Raw genomic sequence first — 22,968 nt, forward strand, 5'->3', positions numbered from 1 at the left:
TCTAGTTTACCCTGGTTTGGGTGGCACGTGGCTATATTTCTCCCATTTGTAGGCCCTTATCTAGACATGGGTCCTATAACTAAGGCTGCTGTGGCTGTTATCCAGTTTGGCTTATGGGTTAATAAGGTGAGGAATTCATGGATCTTTAACTTCCTCTGGAAGGTACATAGATTCAGAGCTATCACACACTAACTGTATGTTTTTTGGGGTTACTTTAATAATGGTACCTACTGTGAGGAAATGACACCGGGGGAATTTTTCTCACAACCTTTTAACCATCTTTTTGGGTCTGCTCCACCAGTTTTTGAAGGGTTAAGATCCACTCTAAATGCTAATGACATCATACAATGTGTAGTGTTGCTGATAGACCTGTTCTATTTAGCACTCAGAGATAAGGGAAGATTAACCTGGATAACTACCCTGACACCTACACCAGAGACTAGGGATACTGCTGCAGAGCCTGACACTGCCCCAGAGACTAGAGATGCTGCTGCTCCAGAGCCTGACCCTGCCCCACAGCCCACCTCAGAAATCAACCACCCAGACTGGGTGAGGGTTCTGGTTAAGGAGATACGTGAGATGCTGAAGGAGTACATTTCCCCAGCTGGTGAGAAACCCTCCCTTTGCCTTGAAGAGGGACAGTCTAATAGTACAGCTGTGGAACCCACAGATGTTACAACTGTCCAGGTTCCAGGTGAACCACAAAGGCAGTCCCAGGCAGCAGCAGTTGCCCCGGTAGAAACAAGGAGGTCTAAGATGAAAGCAGAGCACTCAGATAGGGATAGGAATGGAAGAACCTCACAATCCACAGGGGAGCCAGAGGTTGCGATCATCACCGAGTCCCTGATGTATGAAAGTCTCCGTAACTTGCACAAAGACATTGTGAGACAAGAACGTGAGGTTTATGCTACCTGGTTACTCTGGGTCTGGGACCTTATGGGTACAGGCATCCAGCTGGATAGTGGCGAGGCAAGGAACTTGGGACCCTTGACCCAGGACTCAGGTATGAATCAGATTTTTGTAAGGGAGCCAGGGTCCCTTTCTCTCTGGGAGCGGCTTTTAATGAGTGTCAGAGAGAGGTTTGTCCACAGGGAGAGAATGCAGGAGCACCATCATAGAATGCGCTGGAAGACCCTTGAGGAAGGGATCCAACAGCTGAGGGAAGTGGCAGTATTGGAGGCACTCTTTGAGAGGGATGGACAGCATGATAATGACCCCGACAAGGTCAGGTGCACAGGGCAAATGCTGTGGAGTCTAGCATATCTTGGGCCATCTCAGTTGTTCCTGGCTCGATGGGCTCATGATGCCTCAGGTCATCAGGGCAGAGATGCCACCGACAAGTAGGCACGAGACTGAGGGGTGGATCTAACCATAGACAGAATTTCTCAGGCTGTCCATGACTGTGAGACGTGTGCTGCCATCAAACAGGCCAAGCGGGTGAAGCCCCTGTGGTATGGTAGACGGTGGTCCAAGTACAAGTATGAGGAGGCCTGGCAGATTGACTACATCACACTGCCTCAGACATGCCAAGGCAAGCACTACGTGCTGACCATGGTGGAAGCCACCACTAGATAGCTGGAGACCTACCCTGTGCCTCATGCCACTGCCCGGAACAGCATCTTAAGCCTGGAAAAGCAAGTCCTGTGGAGACACGGCACACCTGAGAGAATTGAGTCTGACAATGGCACCCATTTCAAGAACGGCCTTATCAACACCTGGGCCAGAGAACATGGTATCGAATGGATATATCATATTCCCTATCATGCTCCAGATGATGGCAAATTTGAACGGTGCAACGGACTCCTTAAGACTACCCTGAAGGCACTTGGTGGGGGGATATTTAGAAACCGGGAAATGAACCTGGCAAAAGCAACCTGGATGGTCAACACCCGAAGGTCCATCAATCGAGCTGGTCCTGCCCAGTAAGAACCCTTGCACACAGTAGATGGAGATAAAGTCCCTGTAGTACATATGAAAGGTATTTTAGGAAAAACTGTTTGGAGTAATCCCACCTCAGGCAAAGACAAACCCATCCGTGGGATTGTTTTTGCTCAAGGACCTGGTTACACTTGGTAGGTAATGCAGAAAGATGGGGAAACCTGTTGTGTACCACAGGGAAACCTAGTCTTAAGTGAGAACTGGGTGTAAAATTTCATTGTGATGCAGATAGAAATAGAATAAGGGGTGGATAATGTCCTGGCTTGTAAAATAAGCATATGTTCTATTTGCCATCTGTTGGGCAGTTTTCTTATCTTTTCCAATCCACTTTTTCAAGGTAACAATGATAAGAAACAATTAAATTCCGCTTGATTGTGAAGGGCCTCAAGTAGATTAAGAGATATTTCTTTACTGAAAATATTTTAAAAAAGGTCGTTTCTTGAATGAATTTCATTATATTGATGATGAAGTCAATATTAGTTGTTCACCTTCAAGACATATTTTCAACTTTCTTTAAGAAACAGTAATGCAAGCAGTTATCTTCAGGCCTCTTTTTGGATTTTTTTAAATAAAAGTTCAAATTATCATGTCTCATTTTGAACCTTAATGAATGCAACTACTGAAGTTCAGTGGAGAATTAAAGAGTGAGCAGATGTAAACCCCTCCAAATACCATAGCCATCAAGACACAAAGAAATTGCTTGGCACAGCACCCTTAGCCTAATTATGAATTTGGAAAAAAAATAAACCAGAAAAAAAATATACGTATCTTCCTCTTTTCATGTCTCAAGACATCTTGGCTGTTTTGAACTTAGTTTATTTTGTGGGTAGGTTCTACTCAAATTTATTTTAGGTTCTACTTTGTCTATGCCAAAAATAGCTTCTGCTCATCCTACACCAAGTCTCAGGTTTGAGACTTTGATAAATCTGAAGATTTATCTCTATCCAGGAAAGTGAAATGTTTATTAGCCGAAGTTTATTTTTCATAAGAGATACTAAAAAGCAGAAACATCTATACAAAACTGAAATAAAGATTTAATTCTATATAAATAAATAATAATTCCAGTGGCAAAACTGCTCATAAGTTTTTCACACAAAATTACTAAACTTCGCAAATTAAAATAGGAAATTTAAATACACAAGCATTTGTTTGCAATTTTCATTGGATGGGTAGCATAAAAGACATGGTTTGAAAGTATTGGGAAAGTGTTTCATCCTTAATCAGTAAGGTCTAAACAGTATTTTAAGAGTTCAATGTTCTAAATGTGATCGCCTATGTCTTTTTGCACCCCGGGATACTTTCAGTAATAGCATCTTTCTCAAAGCCTTTTTAGCACCATAGGATTTCTTTCTGCCCTCTGGCGGCGCGTCACTTTTCCCGCCCCAACTGGCTCCCGAGAACGCAGCTTGGCGCCTCAGCTCCTTGTCAGGGTCGATGCTGCCGCTACTCCCAGGCGCTTCTGTGGCTGCGCTCCAGGGTGGGCTGGCTGTGCTTTGTCGTTGGCGCGAGGGAAGGAAACGAAGAGGCAGGGAATTGTCCAAACCCATCCGCATCGCAGCTGGGCGCTTTATTGGTCACGGGAGCCGCAATGGAGAAGCTGCGGCCGCTCCCAGCCTCGCTTGGACGAATCTGGCACGAAGGCTGGGGTGCCGTGGAGGGATATAGGGGTGGGACAGGGGAGGATGGGAGCTCTCCGCCCAATGAACACAGATGCCGTGGCAGTGATGTTGCCACAACGGCCAATGGGCACACGACAGGGGTAGACACAGGGGTTCAGGGCCAGTGGGACTGCGAGAATGAGGTGGTGAGCACGGAACTGCCGGGGACCAGACGGGGGAGTGGTCATAGGAGTGGCAGGGGAGAATACCCAATGGCCAGCAGCCTGGGGCTAACTTCCGGGATGGGGGGGATAACATGGGGGATGCACAAGGATACATGGAACCGTAAGCTAACAAAGACCAGAACCCCAAATCTAAACCCAAAACCCAGGATGCAACACTGCCCAACTAGAAGTTCTCTCTGATCATAGATAGCCTTGGATCACAGTAGGGATGAAAAATCTTGAAAATGAATGAATTAATGAACAAGCAAATTTTAAAGAATTCAGGCCTTTATGTCTTTATGACACAAACTACTAGATTTAAAATTGCCCTCTGAATGCTAGTAGCTTTTCTGTCATTTCTCTATGCTACAGCCCAAGGATCTATGCAAACTCAAACCTTCATGCTGGTAAGTCACTGCATTCAGTTCTCATAAGAAAATGTATCTCTCTTCAGAACTTCATAATGCCTCATGAAATCTGCCAAGGCTTAACAATTCCATTCTCTCAAGTACCAAAAGAGTTTGCTGTTATCAATAAATTTTTCTCCCATTTGCTTTTAATATTTCTGATTTAAAAGAACAGGCTTGTTTGGCACTTGAACTCTATACTTTGAAGTTTGCCAGTAAAAATACCATTCGTTGTTGTCCAGAAATCATAGTTAACCAAGTATCTAATACTCATAAACCCACAGATCCTGTAAAATGACTCTGTAATAGACATCTTGAGGATTTACAGCTCTCTTATGACTCGTTTGAGATACTATCCTAATAACCACTTATACATAATCAGATGGAATTTATACAACCTTATCCAGTAAATGGGCCATGTGAATGTTTCTCTATTATTGCCTCTGTAGCTCACAGACTACAAAACAGTTGATAGTAATTCTATGCAAAAACAAATTATTGTTCTAAGAATAGAAATCTCAATAGCCTTGACATAAGTAATTTCAAAATACAGTGGAGCTTAGATCTAAAGAAATGCTTGAGGGATAGAAAATTTATTGTTGAACTGTTTTCGCACTAAATTAGTCATTCAGTTCTTTGTTCTGAGGAAAAAAAAAAAAAAGGAAATTAGTGTGATAAAATGGTTGGGGCTCCTAAATTTATGCTCCTCAAATAAATCCTTTACTATGTTGCTTTCACAGCTGCCCAGAAAGAAAATTTTTTAATTTACATCTCAATATCAAATGAAAAATGTTTTGTCACACTGTTTAGAGGGCAGCATAATATATCACACTTCTTTGAATTACTTTAGGGAATTAAAAACTGTGTCTTGTACCTATGAGGGCAATATGGATATTTGTAGTCCTAGTGTTGTTTTGTTTGCATAATGTAAGGTATTTAGCAATAATTGATTTTTTTTCTGCAAATCTTATGTCCATCCTACTTAATGACTGAGACATGAAATTACAACAGCACGTAAACAAAGAAACATGCAGGAATCAACATGGGGTTTTTTTGTAAAAAGATAAAATAAACTGTCTTCCTGTTACACAATTTTATTTATCTGTATTCACTGCTGTTAGACAAGCATTGACTACAGACTTTCTGATTCCAAATTGTCTGTAATTTTAATGCTGCATTCATTGCTTATGATTCTGTGCTCAGAAGCAACTGGCTGGTTATACTCACCTTTTTATCATTCTGTCTTTCCTCACTTTGACCTGAACTTTAATTTTGGTTGTAATATGATGTCTATCTGTAGAGTTATCAAAGTTTAGAATCTTAATATATTTTCATATGATGACTGAAAAAGCATATATCATACCATGTATCTTCAATAGCATAAGGCAGGATCTTGACAAGAATTATTGTTCAATACTAAACTCTATGGAACTTCAATGAGACAAAAAAAGGCTTTTAGTCTGTTCAGTCAGCTACTAAATAACTGCAGTTACAATCCTAAATATCCTTCAGATTTTTAAGAGCAGCATGGGACCAAAGCCAGCAAGCCAATATTAAATTTGAGAAAGATTGGTCAGTGAGGTTTTTTCTATTACATGATTGCTATCTGCTGTATATAATTTTGTGTCAGTAGCCAGTTTATTATGTTTGTGTGTACATAATTATTTTAAAGAGATAGATATTAATATTGATGTATATTGAAATTTTGACAATCACATTACATGAAAGTTACACTCCCTCAGAGAAAAAAATCCCTGTAACAAATCCTTAGATGATTTATGATGTTTGGATTTCATAGGTTAAATTTCAGCCACTCTCTTGCTATTTACATTATGTAAAATTACATAAACGAAGGTAAATTTTGTCATGTATGCTTGCCAGAAATATCAGGAAACTGTGCTGTTTTCATTTGAGAGCCTATACTTTAGTATTAACCTGCATCTTAGCTGAACACTAAAAACAAAAACTGTAAAGAAAGTAAACTCAGCATTTCATAGAGTATAGATAACACCTACACCAGTGTATAATGCCCTGTCTACACTAAATATTGTGATTATATTGTTTTGGAAAAGGTGAAAGCTAAAGTAAGCTAGCTGTGCTTGCCAGTGCTAGAATTGTCACCTGCAGTATTGTGGTACTTATTATAAATGGACAGTACAGCATAATTTATGTGCTTAGTTCTTGCTCCATATTTATGTCACTATGGGTCTATTTCCTTCATTAATCTCTGAAAAAAGATTTTAGTTCAGTTTCAAAATACAGGTAGCACTTTGGTTCCAGCTGAATAAAACAGATCCATGCTGATACTTGCCTCTCGGACATACCTGCAATAAGGCACGGGGTCCAGTGTTCAGCCAGGACTCTCACGTTCATATGTCTGAGCAACTGCTACAACTTCTGTCACAGAGGGAGAGAGAAAGAAAAAGAAAGTGTTTTCCCCTCTTAATGTCACTATCCTACTTAACAATATTTGGGAAATCATGTTTACATTCATGCTTCTCAGGCTGTGAGAGGGAGGACGTACTGATAACACTACGACTCTGATTAACCAAATATAATTATTAGTTGGGGACTGTGCCATCATTATCTTTTGCTGTGAATGATGAAATAAACAAATGGAACAGTGTATATGCCATGATGCAAAATGGTGAAATTCTTATAAAAGTTTTTTTTTTTTTTAATTATAATCAATACATAAGAGTCTGGCTTTCCTTCCTCCTGACACTTTTTCTTTGCAATGCCATGATCTCCTCCATGGGCTTCGGAGGAATAACCTGCCTCACCACTGCCTTCTCCATGGACTACAGGGAAGCAAATCTCTGCTCCAGTGCCTGGACCACTTCTTCCCCCTCCTTCTTCTCTGACCTTTCTGTCTGCAGGTTTATTTCTCACAATGGTGGCCTTTTATTTATCACAATTTTATTTCTCGTAAAGAAATTTTTAAATCAGGGTAAAGGAAAACTATATTTGAGTACTATTTCAAACAACAAAAAGTGGGGGATTCTTCTTTCTAATTTTTTTTTTTTATTTTTATTTTCCTGGTTTGGTAGGATCTTTATCAAATTACTTTAACGTATACTATTGTGTTTATTTTAATAAATAAATTAAACACTGTTCCAACATATAAAAAATACACCAATGAAACACTTGGAAACTCTAGAATAGTAAAAGAATGAAATATTAAAGTAGCACCATCACCATTCAAAAAAACAGCGATAGATCTTTGTGTTATATTTTTTTTTTGTGTGTGAGTGTTTATAATTATTTAAAGTCACATTCTGAACAAGTAGGTGGTAAACTTTATTGGTGAAAATCACCAGAGGACAATACTCTTAGTGAAATACAAAAGGAGTGAAAACCAAATTCTAAACAATCTGATACCTGAAACATGCAGAGTTCAGGTAAGATTATGAGATGCATAAATAATTCTTTAACTCACAGAATGTTTTATTCCATGTTTTCATCTGGGCCACCTACACTAAAGATAATTTAGCCAACAGAGTTAACTTGCACCACACTTCCACTTCTTGGGTATCTTTGGGGCAAGCCAGACTCTTGGCAGAATTGAGGCTAGATATTCAACTTTTATAGTTGTTTGCAACTGTAAGAAACCATAACAAAACACTGAAGTTACAGAACATCACATGGTTCCAGCTGCATGTTCTTTTTCCCAGTAGGATACTAAGTGCCTGAAGTAACAAGTGTTGCCATAACATATCCTAAGTTCTTTGTGAGGCTTTTCTCTAATTAGTATATTATAAGGCATCAAGGTCTGCAAGACTGGAGGTGTTTTTCCCCATTATTGACACAATACAAAGCAGATAGGAAGAGAAACCAGAACATGTTTGTCTCTTTTTTAAAATTGAAAATCAGGCACTTATATACTCAGATTCTGAAGATGGATCTTTTATGATAATTTTGTCATTTTCCTTTCATTTGCTGAGTATTCATTGTTATGTCCAAAAGCTGATTGCACTTCTTGTTCTTCTGTTACTTGGTGTTTTTTTAAGCTTTTCACATATGCAAAATAGAATACAGTGAGAAAAAACTGTTGTGTATTTGAGGGTAAATTGCATATTTAAGGTAAGAGAAAAGTATCCTTATGTGGACTGATTCAAAGAAATAAACTGTGGAAGAATGAAATAGAAATTACATACTGAACTAGATTTATCACAGATTAAAGGGGAAAAGATGGATCCAGTAGTCAGAACTGTGGGATAAAGGCACACTCCCTTACCACTATTAAAATAAGCGTTCATAGAAGGGCTAAGTAAAATTAATTGTTTCTTCCTTTACTTGTGCAAATGCTGGTTCACTTCCTATATATGAAAAAACTTACACCATACATTTTATTTTAGTCAATGCAGCCAATGAGAGATTTAATTTAAATTATTAGATGATTTTTCTTTTCATAAACATATTTGGCATTTATATTGCTACAATTAGGATTTATATCTCAATTTGTAAAAAAGACCCAGCAGACATGAGCCCTAATTACCTTAAAGTTCTACACAACATTTTGAAAGAAACCCTTTGTAAAGTTACAGTTAAATTATGCATTTTCTACATAGAGAATGCATATAGATCAGTAATATTTTTTAACATTATGAGTTACATATTTTCTCTCTAGCCTGCCTATGACCAACTAATTTAATTTAATACACCTTAATAAGGGCCTATTGTGCATTTGAATAACCTAATTTATTACAAAGGAGATGCAAAATAACTTTTAACAGATTCACCTGAAATTCTGGAAAATTATAAATAATTAATAAGTAGTTCCATAACTCAAAATTTCCAATTGAATTGAACAACATATTTAAAGACTTTAAAAGCATATTTACTCTGATACTTCAGTGTCACAATGTGCAGAGGCAATATCAACAGACTGCAAGGATAAAAGAATGCTATTTCTTGTGAGTTAATAGTAGGTTAGTAGGTTTTTTTTTTTTCCTGAAGGATTATTTATAGAACTCCAAACATAAGGATATAACTGGAAAGGAAGAAAACTGCTGTTTCGTGTTTGCATATACACACCTGCATGTGTATGCATACTATATATATATATATATATATATATATATATATATATATATATATATATATATGCAAGTATATATCCATATGGTTGTGTTTAGGGGTTCTGTTTGTCTTCATAATGCCATCTGGCAATATTAAAGACAACTATTTTAAGGTAAAAAAACCTTTATTTTGTGGAAAACTAACATTATAAATATAAATATATCTGATTTATTCCTTTATCTGCTTTTCTTCTCCAAAAGGGTAATGAACTAAAGCTCTTTGGCAGCAAAAAAGGTAGAAGAAAGCAATTTGTTAACTTTGAGTTATTTATTTCTATTTTAAAAAAACAGTTACTGTGCTTGGAACACATTAAAACACTGATAAATTTTAAAATAAAGATGATTTATCTTTCTAGATTTTGAAAGCTATAATTCATGTTTTTATATTGCTTGATAAATGTTATCTAGAAGATGCTCAATATTTTTATAAATTTAGTTGTCCTAATAGTGTTCATTTTTGAAGAAATTTAATCCAGGATCTGATTTGTTTAGTTTTTTTTTCCTTATGTGCAATTAATTTTTGATACTTGCATCATTTTTTTTCCTTTTTGAAAGAATGCACAATGTAATTATTTAATAAAGCTAACAAAAATAAATACAGGAAGTCATTAACAGTTGACCTGGTCAAAGTTCAAGAAAGTTATATTTGTATAAAACCAAATTGTCCTTTCTATTAATTCTTGCCCTTTCTGTTAATTCACATTTAGAGATCATAAATGTAGTACCTGACTCTTCAGCATAAACTCACTAATGCACTGTTTCTTTTTAAACTTCCTTATGCTTACATTCTTTATCTTTCTGAAACTTGATTTTAATAATAAAAGTTTTCCACTATTGTAAGCTCTCATTCTTCCAGTTCTGTAGTGTATGAACTCTGCTGTCAAATATGTATTGGACAATAAACACCGCTTTCACTACCATTCATTATCTCTATATCTATGAAGAAATATTAGCTGTGACAGAACCTTTCAGTCTGAGAATTCAGTTGAAGAGGAGATTTAGGGTGACTACAGACAAGTGACATGTCTGAAAGACCACGAAGGTAATAGCAATTGCATGTGGGGAGAACAAAATAAATTAGAATGTTGACACAAAGTGGACTTGAGAAGCAAATTACTGGGAAAGAGAAGATTGACAATATAGGCATAGCTTGAAATGAGTGTAAGGACTTTTCTAAGGTGGTGTTTTATAAGAGCAGCAGTGGACAGCCAGGAGAATTGAAAGTGAAAAAAGAATTATTACAACTAGAAAGGGTGAATAGATGAACAGACAGAATTAAAAGGGTAGGATGGAAAGAAATATTGAAATCAGATGATGTTCTAAGTTCAAATATAAAAAGACCTGAAGGATTCAGGGAGATGATGCTTTGCAGATGGTTGCCAAGAAATGCATTCTCAGTACTGATGAAAAAGAAATGGGAGAAGTGGTTGTACAATAGCATTATCACTGTGTCAGCTTGTTAGTAAAATAACCAGGAAAAAATGGCTTCAACAAAGGCAACCCCTCACAGATAACACTATTTTTAAAAGAAATTAATGCTACTTTGTCAATAAAAATGTTACCTACTTGGATATTCTGGCTAAAATATAAAAAAACAGACTATTAATTAGCTCTTTAAATAAATGAAATTAAAGTAATGCATATGTGTATGGTATTTTGTCATAGTATTACAATTCTTATCTGTCATGTTTGATTTTAATTCAGTACTTTTTGATAGAGGAGAGTTTCTGCACAGTGTAAAATGAGCTATATTACTAGCTTTATTTCTGAGACTGTAATTGGGGTTCTAAACTTGTCATGGGTGAAAACATACCCATGAGGCAAGAAGAACAACAAAACTATTATTAAAAAGTTTGCCTTTTTTTTCAAAAGAAAATTATACAGATATTTTGTCTTTATCTTCTGAGATTTTATAACACTCATGATGCAGTTTTTCTTCATCTCTTCAGTTGTACTTGCTTTGATAATGTATATACTGCAGCTCCTAACTACTAAATCCAATAAATCTGCTGATCATATAACTAGTAATGCACCATTTTCTTAAGAGAGAAACAGAGTGGTCCAGCTAAATAATAATTTGTCAGCCTGCCAGGATACCAATATCTTACATGCTTTGTGCACACCTATAATCTCAATGTATTTCAAATAGTTAGATAAATGTCTTTTAATTTACAAATATTTACTACTTTTTTCCAAGCCCATTGCTTTTTCAGCTCTGGTTTATCAGGCATCTCAGAAATGCTTTCTGTGTGATTGCTTTACAGTTATATTTTCTTGTAACTATCTACTTTATTTTTCTCAGCTTTAATGAAAATGCACATTATACTAAACAGTCTTACTTATAGGCTTGTAATTTTTCTCTTCAATTTTTCATTTCTGTGTCTGTCAAAGTTTGCTTTTTGTTTTGAGATGAATACTTTGAAATACTATTCATGCTGATATATTGCAGACTGTACTTCTGCTGAACAGCATCATATTACTCAAGCAGTCTTATTATGCTTAATGGTTTAGAAGGGTATTATTTTTTCAGCATAAGCAGGAACAACAGATTCTTAACTTACATTGAAAATACTAGGCAATGATGGAAAAGACTGAGATTTTGAAATGATGAGTTCTAATTTCTGAACACCAAAAACATCAGTTATCAACTCTTATAATCTATGCATTTTTAAGTTTTAGATTTTTTTTAATACTGTCATATGAATGAAGTAAATAATGTTTTTAATGTGTGAAACTTGGAGATGCTATAGCAGAAATATGCTTATATATACACTCTATATAAGCAATATAGTAAAATATAAATACATTATAGTTTATAATATTTATTAAAATATAGTATATATAGGCTCATATAATCATACAGTATATTTAATATATTATACATTAAACATTATAAATATATATGTTTGAATTATACAATAAATTAATGTTATATTATACAATATATTAATATTGAAGCCAGGCTGGAATATTATAAGTCATATATATGACTTAATGACCATTTTACAACAGGGTAAATAGGAGGACTCTGGGATCTACTGAGAAGTCAGCCTCACCTCCATGCCCAGAAAGATCATGGAACAGCTTACCCTGGAAGATACGTTAAGATGGAAGATAGGGAAGTGCTTAGATACAGCACACATGAAGGCAGATTCTGCCTGCCTAATCTCATGGCATTCTGTGGTGGAGTAACTGCATCAGCAGACTAGGGAAGAGCTACAGATGTTGTCTACTTGCACTTATTTAAGCACTTTGATAGAATCTCCCACAACATTCTTACTTGTACATTGCAGGGATATGGGTTTGATGGAGGGACTCTCAGTTTGATAAGGATTTGGATGGATGGCCACACCCAAAGAACTGTAGCTAATGGCTCAATGTCTACATATAAACCGCTAATGGGTGCTGTCCCTTCTGTCAGTTCTGGGATCAGTATTTTTTAATATCTTTATTAGTGACATAGATAATGGGATAAACTTCACCATCAGCAAATCCACAAGTGACATCAAGCTGAGTGATGCATTTTATTTCCTAGAAGAAAGGGATTCCACCCAGAGGGACTCCTTGATGAGTGGACCTGTAAATGAAGCTTATGAAGATCAACTATTGGAGACTTCAATACCGAGAACAGGACCTGCCTTGGCTGGTCTGGCCCCTGCTGTTGGACCAAATGGCGGCAACGTGTTTCATCCCAGACACACCTTTGGCTAGCTGGATGTTGCAGCTGGGCGCATGAGGATAAGTCCAGGCAAGCTGGAGCTCAGGTGGTGGCAGGATGGAGCTTCCCTTGCAGAGGGTCTGCTCCTCCGGTTTCTCGCTGCCGGAGAGGCCTTTAAGGCTATGGTGAAGGAAAGGAGTCGGTTCTGATGGAGTTTTTAATCCAGAACTTTTGTTCTGGCTCGCAGGCCTCCGATTGTAGCAACAGCTCCAAGCAGAATTCCCCTGCAGGCCTCTGAATTTGGTCACTGCTCCATCAGAACTGCCTGGAACGTGTGGTTCTGCTCTCTTTTACCTGGGGGAGGGGAGGAGGGGATGGGTAGGGAGCCCACCAACCAGGTACAGGAGAGGAGGTCTCAAGGGACAAAGGACACCTGGATGGCCCAATGCCCCCTGGGGGTGGAGAGCATCTTTTGAATCTGCCCAATCATTCAATGCCCTTTCTGGAATTCCAGGAGTGACGGACAGTGCTGGCAGGGGTCAGGGTGGGGAAAGGAGGACTGATTGACACACCTGGGATGACAACTTCAGGGAAGAAAACCAAGATTCTGGGGAAACCATGAAATCACACCACAACAATCAACAGGCCAAATTCAAGATCCTGCACATGGGTCATGGCAATCCCTAGCATGAGCACAGATTTGGGCATTAACTGAGTCAAAGCAGCCCTGCAGAGAAGAATCTGGGGGTGAATGAAATATTGGACATGATCCAGGAATGTGAGCATGGAGCCCAGAAAACCAATCATATCCTGAGCTGCATAAAAGCTAGTTCAGCTAGCAGATTGAGGGAGGTGATTCTCCCTGCTCTATTCCACCCTTAATCAGCCTCACCAGGTACATCAGCCATCTCTAGGGTCCCAAACACAGGAAAAACATGTACCTGTTAGAGAAGGTCCAGATGAGGGCCATAGAAATGATCAGGGGGCAGGAACACTTCTCCTAAAAGGAAAGACTGAGAGAATTTCACTCTATAAAAGCAGCTTATGGAAAAGATGGAGAAAGGCTATTTACCAAGGGTATATAGTGATAGTACAAGGGGGAATGCTTTTAAGCTGAGAGAATATAGGCAAAAGAAAAAACATTTTTATTATGAGATTAGTGAGTGAATGGACCAGATTACCCAAAGAAATTGCCTACAGTCCATCATTGAAAATGCCCAATGCAGGTTAGAGGGGACTTTGAGCAACCTGTTCTATTGGAAGGTGTTCCTGCTCATGGCAGGGGGCATGCAATATGATCTTTCAAGGTCCCTTCCAACCCAAACCATTCTATAATTCTTTATTTATATCTATAGTCTATCTATATCTATTCTAGTTCTAGCTATGTCTTTCTTCTACCATAATTTTTTATAAATATATGCAATACAGGCACATTATATATATATATATGCTAAAGCAGCCCTCTCATTAGGGGTAGAAATGAGTCAAGACACTAACTTCTTGTTTATCACAGTATGAAAAGGGTCCTGGTCTACTCCTCTTTACAATACAGTTATCCCGAGTCCAGCTATTCACTGACTCTGAAGCAAGCTCCTGCTGCTGGTTTCCCTGTCAGACTCTGACTGCAGTTATTTCCTGCTATATACTATGACTGCATGTATTAGTTTGCAGACTCTGAATGCAGGCTGTTCCTGCTAGACTGTGACTTCAGATTCCAACAGCAGACTCTAGCTGCAGACCCAGACTAACCTCAAAGCAATGATTCTCTCACCTGTTTCTGCCCAGTCCTCCTGGATCAGCCCCTCCTTAGGATCATGATTCTTCCTCCAAGTTCTCCCCTGACCAACCAACCCATCCCTTTTATCACACTATGATATCTATTAGTCACAGCTGTGACTCATTAAGGGCAAGGCTGTTCCTCTTTTTGGTAATTAGTACAACTGTGACTTATCAGGGGTTGAGGTTGCCTTCAATCCCTTCTTCTACACCTATATATATATATTTATTTTGGCTATTTAGGTACAAAGGTCATAGCCATAAAAATCCACTTCTCAGCAGCTATCTGAAGCCAGAGGTATTCATTTTTCTAGCTGTGTCCCTTTTTAACCTTCCATGAGATTTTATACTCTGTTCCTGCATATATCCAGAAGCCATCTTATATTGATTAGGTTGAATAGTCTTTCATCTTTCTCATGAAAATTTGAAGCTGGTCTATAAACCAGACCTCTTCCATATGTGAGTTCCTGGAAAGGTTTGAAAATTATAAAGAATTTGATTGCCAAAGAAAAATTAAAGGAAATATTGATCACGAAGCTGGTACAGGTCTTCCACCCTATACCAAATACACTAAGTAGTAGGGGATTTCCATAGATTCAACCATTTCCAGAAAAGAAGGCTTCATGACATGTAATGATTACTTGGGAAGACAAATGTCATCACTCTGAACATCCACCCTTCCTATTTCCTTCTTTAGTTTTTATTCATGAGTACACAATGATATGGTCTGGGATATCTGTTTGTTCACTTGGGCTGGTCTGTCCTGATGGTGTCCCCTCACAGATTATTGTTTACCTTCAGTCTATACTGCTGAGGGAGAGCAAGAAACAGAAAAGGCCTTGACACCGAATAAATGCTGCTCATCAATAGCAAAAGTCTTGGTATGTTACCAACACTTTGTTTGGTCACAGATGCAAACTATAGGCCCACACAATCTTCTACAAAGAAAAGTAACTCTATTCCATCCCAAACCAGTACACAAACACAATCCACAGAGATCAAGATCTGGATCTATCCCTTTTCTGAATTTTCTGTCTCTTGGAATATAGAAGGATGTTCACTCTGCTACAGAAAAGTTGATTGGAGGTATCATGTATATGCAAGTAGTGGCTTCCATTTTATGCGGTGTGGTAAACCCAGAAGGACATGGGAGACTGGAGTGGAGCTCCTGCAGAGACAAGAGATTGGTGATATGTGAGGGAAGCATCTTTGCATTTCCCAGCTCCTATTGAGCCTCTATCAGATACTTAACTTCTGTTTTGTAGGAGGAAGATTAAAAAAAAAAAAAAAAAAAAAAAGAAAAAAAAAACAGAAGCCAACAAAACAAAACATATTAAGTAACATTTTTAACCTTTAAAAAGTGTTAAAGCCTATTATGGAAACTTTGGAAGGCAAGAGGTACAAGGAAATGAAAAGAAACCTTGCCAGGAAATGTAGGAAAATAGTTCTTGATATTGTCAACCATAATATTACATTCATGTCTGTAGACAGGTAGAATATTCTAAATACAAAGAATTTAACTTTTAACAGTTTATGTCTTGACTTCTGCCTTTCTCCCCTTGCACCAAATACTAGTGAATATCTTTGCAAAATATTCAAGTCTTAATGTGTTACTGCAGAAGTCCTTGTAGCAAAAGGCTGATACACTTCAAAACTAAATCACAGAGAGAAGATTCTTAGGACATAGTACATTGTTCATTATCAGAGACTGATGAGAAATGTAGTTACTGAAGGAAAGAAAAACAAAACAAAAGAAGTCCTCGAAGAAAGAGCTATAGACTGACCCCTTTCCTCTGTAGAGTGCAAACTCATAGAGCAGATGTTTTCTGGTTTTCAACAGCCTAAAGCACTGAAGAAGATATCAAGTATCACTTAAGACTGTGAGAGGGCAAGATTTATTCCCATTTCAATTAGAGCTGGATAGACTACTTTGATTAACTTCAGTTGCCATCATGTTCTCACTACACACCTGTGACTCCTTTCTTGTGTGTATTTATTTCATATGCTCAGTCATGTTGCTCTTTGATAATTTTCTTTCTGAAGTGGCTTACATACTTACAGTTACCAAAGCAGGGTATACACGTTCTTTCTCTGGAAAGGAACGCTTTTTTGCCTTTCCTGTCTCTAGAGATCTAAAATTAAAGGCTAGAGTTCCCCCATTCATCGTACTGTACTTTAAATAGAGTGTAAAAATATTGGACTATAGATAAAATAGCAATATTTTTTCAATATTTTGCAGGTGTTTCTTCTCATTTCTTAAAGTGCAAGTGAAGAATGCTGAGGACTAGATCATGTTTTAGTTTCCACTGTCAATAAAAATCTATAACTGTAGATGCAGAATTATGCAAATGCGGCACATCCCAGGATGCAACATGTAAAGGTTAACTGTAGGTGCTTTGGGTTGCCTGGCTATAAAGACACTCCATCTGAGGGCTGAAGAGCTGCACAGCCATGGTCTGATCAGGGACATTTACCATACAGGTTGTCAGAGATCATAAGATTACCCCAGCCATATAACTTCTTGTCTGCAAAAAATAATTATGAAGATGCTCTTTTCCAAAAAAAAAGAAAAAAAAAATTAGAGATGAGAAAAAGAAAAGAGCCCTGTGACTCTTGCTCTCTACATTTCTATTGTCCAGTATTTCTATGGATTTTTAAGGACTGTCTTGTGCTTAAGACAGTAAGACAATAATTATCCATTCATAGAACTACAGAACCATAGAATAGCTTGGGTGGGAAGGGACATTAAAGGTCATCTAGTTCCAACCCACCTGCTGTAAGTAGGGACATTTTTCATTAGACCAGGTTTCTCAGAATCCCATCCCACTGGCCTTGAACACTTCCAGGAGTTGGGCTGACACAAACTCTCTGGTCAATCTGTTTGTGAGGTGACCACCCTCATTCTATAACAGGATGATGTTATTTTCACACTGCCAATAATCATTTTCCTGTTGCCTTCTGCATCACCTGCTTGACTTCCAACATTTGGCAACTGCTTGCTCCTGTGCCCTTAGCAGGTCATCACCATCACTTTAAAGAGTCACCAGCACCAATGGGCCTCATCACCTGCAAAAACATTTTCCTGGGGGACTTTACTTACAAATTCACTCAGCAGCCTGAAGTCTTCTCTCCTCATGTCCAGAGTTGAAGTTTTGCTGATATTTTTCCATCTGTCAAGAGATATCTTAAACCAGATCTTTTTGTGGATGCTGTGGCCAAGGAGGCTGCCAGTTTTTATGTTCCTTACAAGATACACTCTGTTGAAAAGCAGTAGACCAAGCAGGGCATCTTTCCTAGTCAGATCCCTCAGGATCTGTTCCATAAAATTGTCATCCTGTTTTTTTTAGGAATCTTCCGACCTGGGTTGTACCACCTCTTGTACAGTTAATGTTTCAATTAACTGGCATTAATATTTAATTTCTGGCAAGTTGAAGTCCCCCATAAGGACAGGACACTTGACTTGGAAGTGTCCCTTAGCTCCTCAAAGAATAATTGATGTCATCATCATGGCTGGGAGGTCTATAATAGACTCCCACAGTGACATCCTCATTATTTGTTTACACCTGATTCTCATGCAGAGACTCTCAACTTTGCCACTGCCAACTGTGAGCTCCATACATTCTAACCCTTCTATTACATACAGTGCCACCCTTCTGCCTCTTCTGCTCTCCTTATCACTCCTGAAGAGCCTGGAAGTGTTCAACAAGGCACTCATCATATAACTCATTCCAGCAGGTTTCACTTATGCAATGATGTCAAATCCCTGGGACTGGGCCAAAGCCTTGAGCTCTTGCTTTTTGTTCCTCGCACTTCTTTGCGTAAGTGTAAACATTTCAGGTGTGGTACATTAGAGCAAACACCTTATGAAGTAGATTGAAGGACCCCATTAGTGCTAGTTTCCTCAAGTTTTGGCACATCATCCCACTGCTCATCACTGGTGAGCCTGGTTTTGTCCCTTTCCAAGTTAGTTGCAGCTCTGTCAGTTAGCCCCACCAGCTCCTGTGCTAGAACCCCTTTTTCTCTCTGAGATAGGTGCATCCCATCAGATGTCAGTAGAACAAGCATTGAGTAGATCCTACCATGAACAAATCTAAAAGTTTTCCACTGACACCAACTTCAGAACCATACATCAACCTGATGGATCTGCCTATTCCTATCAATATTTGTCAGGATCCATCCCCGTACAGGCCACCAATTGTTGGCGTCAGTGCCTGGCACCAATCGACAGTGGATGGAAATTGACTGTCATTACTAGTTTATTATCTGTCCAAGACTGAGCACCAAGATGTTTCCTATTACCATCCGAGTAGCAGTTGCATCTGGACAGTTTTCCTTATCTCCTGTTAATAGGCCCATCAATGTCTCACCTCATGACTCAGAGATAACACTCTCCAGGAGCCAGTTCTGTTTAACAGGTGATTAAGAACACACCTTGTGACTCAAAATAACATCAGCCCATTGTGAGATGCTCTGCCTAGGGAGAGAAGCTAGGCATTCCCACCTGGATAAATCCAGGAATTTCTAGACAGAAAGGCAGCCTTTCCACAGGTTTCCAAGAAGACACAGCAACCACATCTGCCACTCCAAGAGGACTGCAGCCACTCCAATTTGGACTGCTACCAGCATGCTGGCCAAAGCGGGTGTCAGGTTGTATTCTGACTTTGTCAGTGGTCTTCCTTTTGTATCATTGTGTGTATTTTTTGTCTTTTGTTTTCCCTTTTCCCAATAAATTGTATTTCTGACTTGGAGTCTCTCACTGGTTTTGCTTTCAAACCAGAACATTATCTTACTGTAAAACTTTCATACTTTCACTCTGTGAGTTCTCATGGGCCGCTCCTCATAACACTGACTCCTTTCCTCTTTCTTCCACATGGCTGGCTGACTTCTTCCTGTCCCTATCATGACTGCCTAACCCTTCCTGTCCCTTGCAGCACATACTAACCCTTATTGTCCCTTACACAACCACCTAGCCCTTGCTCCTCACAGCAGCACAGCCAACTAACTCCAACTCTCCTCTCAACCAGCTAACCCACTCTTTTATACTACCCATCCTTATTGGATCATCCTTGTTGGACACAGTGTGACCTGTTAAAGGCAAGGCTGTTCCTACTCTTTGGTAATTAGTACAGCTGCAACTCCTCAGAGGTGAGATTGCCTTCAGCATTATCTCTATTCTCTCACAATCCATCCTCCCACAAATATTATTTGTTGTTACAGAAGGATTGAGGAAATCACTACCTGTGCTCCTGATTCCTCTACCAATCATCCCAGGGCCCTGAAGCCTCTTTTGATTTCTCTTGGACTTCTCTTTATTATTTCATCACTGTCAGTTTGAACACTAACAGGAGGGCCTTTCTAGACTGGAGAATTTTCCAGTAATGTCCCTTATCCATGCCCCTGGGAGACAGCAGACCTTCCTGTGAGTTGGGTCTGGTCTGCACATTGAGCCATCTGTTCCCCTTATTACAACTACTCTTCTTTTTCCTCTTAAAAAAGGAGGCTGTGGTACAGGGTACAGGTGGTGTTGTTTTAGGAGGCCCCACTATGGCAAAAGGACCTTTGCCCACCTCATCAGTTGTCTGGCATTCCAGAGCATCATACCTGTTGTAGAAGATACCAGCCCTACTAGTCAAATTCTGAGTAGAAGGAGGAATCTTCCTCCTGGTGCATGCAGGGGCATGCTTACAGTCTTCATCAGCAACAAATCCTTGGCTAACAGTCCTTTAACTAATTAGGACTGGGTTCTGCAGGGTTCTGAGCCCATCTGCTTCTCCACTGGAATGGAGATTTGAGACTCCCAAGAGTCTTGAGACTGTAGCATCTCTGAAAATCGGTCTGTGTCTTGCTCATTTGCTCAAATACTATTCAGCCTGTCAATTTCTTCCTTTAGCTCCTTCACCTGGTGACACAGCTCCTCAACCACAACACACCTTCTGCAAAAGACATGTTTGCTGGCCCCAGCCTTAGGAAGAAGCAACAGGCACTCTGTGACCTAGAGATCTCCATCTACCATAGGCAGGCCTGGCTGGCTGGAGGTCTTGGACACAGCTGTTTCAGTGACCCTTGCAGCTACATGGGATTGATTTTTAGGGCATGTCAACACCATAACTGAGGAAGATTAATCTGGCATGCCTGTAAGACTGGGGCTAAAAGGATCCCTTTGCTGTTTCTTACCAGCTACTGAGTCTCTTACTGACTCTATTGGCTGCTTTCCAATGGCTAGAGAGGATCCCTTCCTGCTCATCCTGCCTGCACAAACTGTCCTGCAAACTGCTTTGCCACACTCTCATTGATGTGCCACATGCCTGTTTGCCATGCTCCGGGTCACTCACAATCCCTTGAGTCATTTAAATCACGCTCAGCTGCTTCTGGCACTACCCCCTCCTCCCCTGGTTGCCTGCCAAGGGCTTCCAGATCGTGGTGAGACTCAGAGCTGCTGGACCAATTCCTGAACTTGGGAGCTCTCCCTGTACAGCTTGATTGCAGCCCTGGTTCTTCAGTCACTGCCACTTGAGCTTCACCAACTGAGTTGTTAAACTCTATCTTTCAAAGAGGAAACAAAATATAATTTCCTTTCTGATCCTCTAGGACAGAAAGAGATTTTTACCACTATTTATACTCATGAGAAAGTGAACTCAGTGCATAGCAATCAATGGTGTGTTTGTTTGACAGTGACAATAAGCTCAGAAAATGTTCAGGGAAAACAGTTATTAGACCTCTGTGAAATAAGACTCCATGGAAATAGCATGATGTAGAAAGGCCTCAACAGCCCTTGCTACCAATTTAGCAACATTTTTGTTCCAGAGCATGCAAACATTATGATTATGCCTAGTCTGTGTACCAGTGTCTCATCCTTTGTGGCTACTTAACAACCTTTTTTAGCATTGAGATTATGTAAAAATAATATTTTGCAGTCTGTTTTTATTTTCAAATATTTTCATAAAAATTGTGTACTGTTACTATAACCCTAGTTTAAATACTAGTGGCAAAAAAGCAGGGTCTAATTTAATTATTTTATTGTATGAGAAAGTTAAACGTCCATGCTTCCAATATTTTAAGTTCAGAAAACAAACAAATGCTTCTCTGTTGAGTCTAATCCAGTAAAATAAATACTTTTAGTGTTTTTTATGGTAATGTTTCAAAAATAAATTTAAGAAATGGCAGTCACTTGTTGAGTTGGTCTCCTTGAAGAATCCTCATTCTGGATCACAGTACTAAAGAAAGCTCTGAAATATATGAGATGTAAACATTCCCAAATTAAACACAGAAAACCAAACCAAAAATAAAACAACAAAAATCTCACCATATAAAATATAATATTTTTGAATATTTATGTTATCGATGAGGAAAAAATTAATTAATTTTCCACTACATATTATTTTATAAAAATAAAAATGTACTAAAAAAACTTCTAAAAAAGAATGGATAAAAATTGTTAAAAAGTGGCATGTATAAAGTTCGGACAGCAGCTCCTTTTCTTCACATTTTACATGGTTTTATTTTTTACCAGAATTCAAGACTTGATTTATTTGGGGATTTTTTTGTTTTTCCTCTCTGCTGAAAGTGGAAAAAAGTGCTGAAATATCTCTTTTTGAGCCTTTTTTCTCATGGGTTTTGTTGTTTGTTTGTTTGTTTGTTTGCTTAGTTTGTTGGGGTTTGGTGGTGGTGGTGGTTTGGGGGGGTTGTTTGGTTGGTTTTGGGTGGTTTTGTTTTTGTTTTGCTTCAGTGTTTTTTTTTTTTTTTTTTTTTTTTTTTTTTTGTTTTTTTTTTTTTTTTTTTTAGTTTGAAGAAAAGGTTAATTCAGCTTTAATTAGAACATTTCCTAGTTGGTGGTTGATTTTTTCTAGTATTTTTTTTCTTGCTTGTTTGTATTTGGGTTTTGTTTTTAACAGTCTTCTAATTATTCTTACTCTTCTCAGACAGATGAAGTAGCAGATGTATGAGGCAGATATTTTTCCCCAATTTGACACACAACTGTAAATACAGTGAGTGGGCATATATAATAAAGCTGTTAAAATATTTCCATCTCTTCTGATCAGCAAAAAAGTGCTAAGGGAACCAAGTAGGGAAATAATTTAATTCTTCACTGACATTTTTAAAGTTCATACAACTCAGGAGAGATTCCTAAGGATTGAAAGGCATCAAAGAGAACTTCATTGTATTCCTTTAAATGGTCATGAGGGAAAACAGTAAGTTTATAATTTTCTGGGAGAAAATACAGGAACTCTCATATGAAATGTCCAACATAATGTAAATCCACATAGCTTGATTAAGGATAGTCAGCAT

Source organism: Vidua chalybeata, chromosome 2 (genome assembly GCF_026979565.1).
Source record: "Vidua chalybeata isolate OUT-0048 chromosome 2, bVidCha1 merged haplotype, whole genome shotgun sequence".
NCBI classification, from domain to species: Eukaryota; Metazoa; Chordata; class Aves; order Passeriformes; family Viduidae; genus Vidua; species Vidua chalybeata.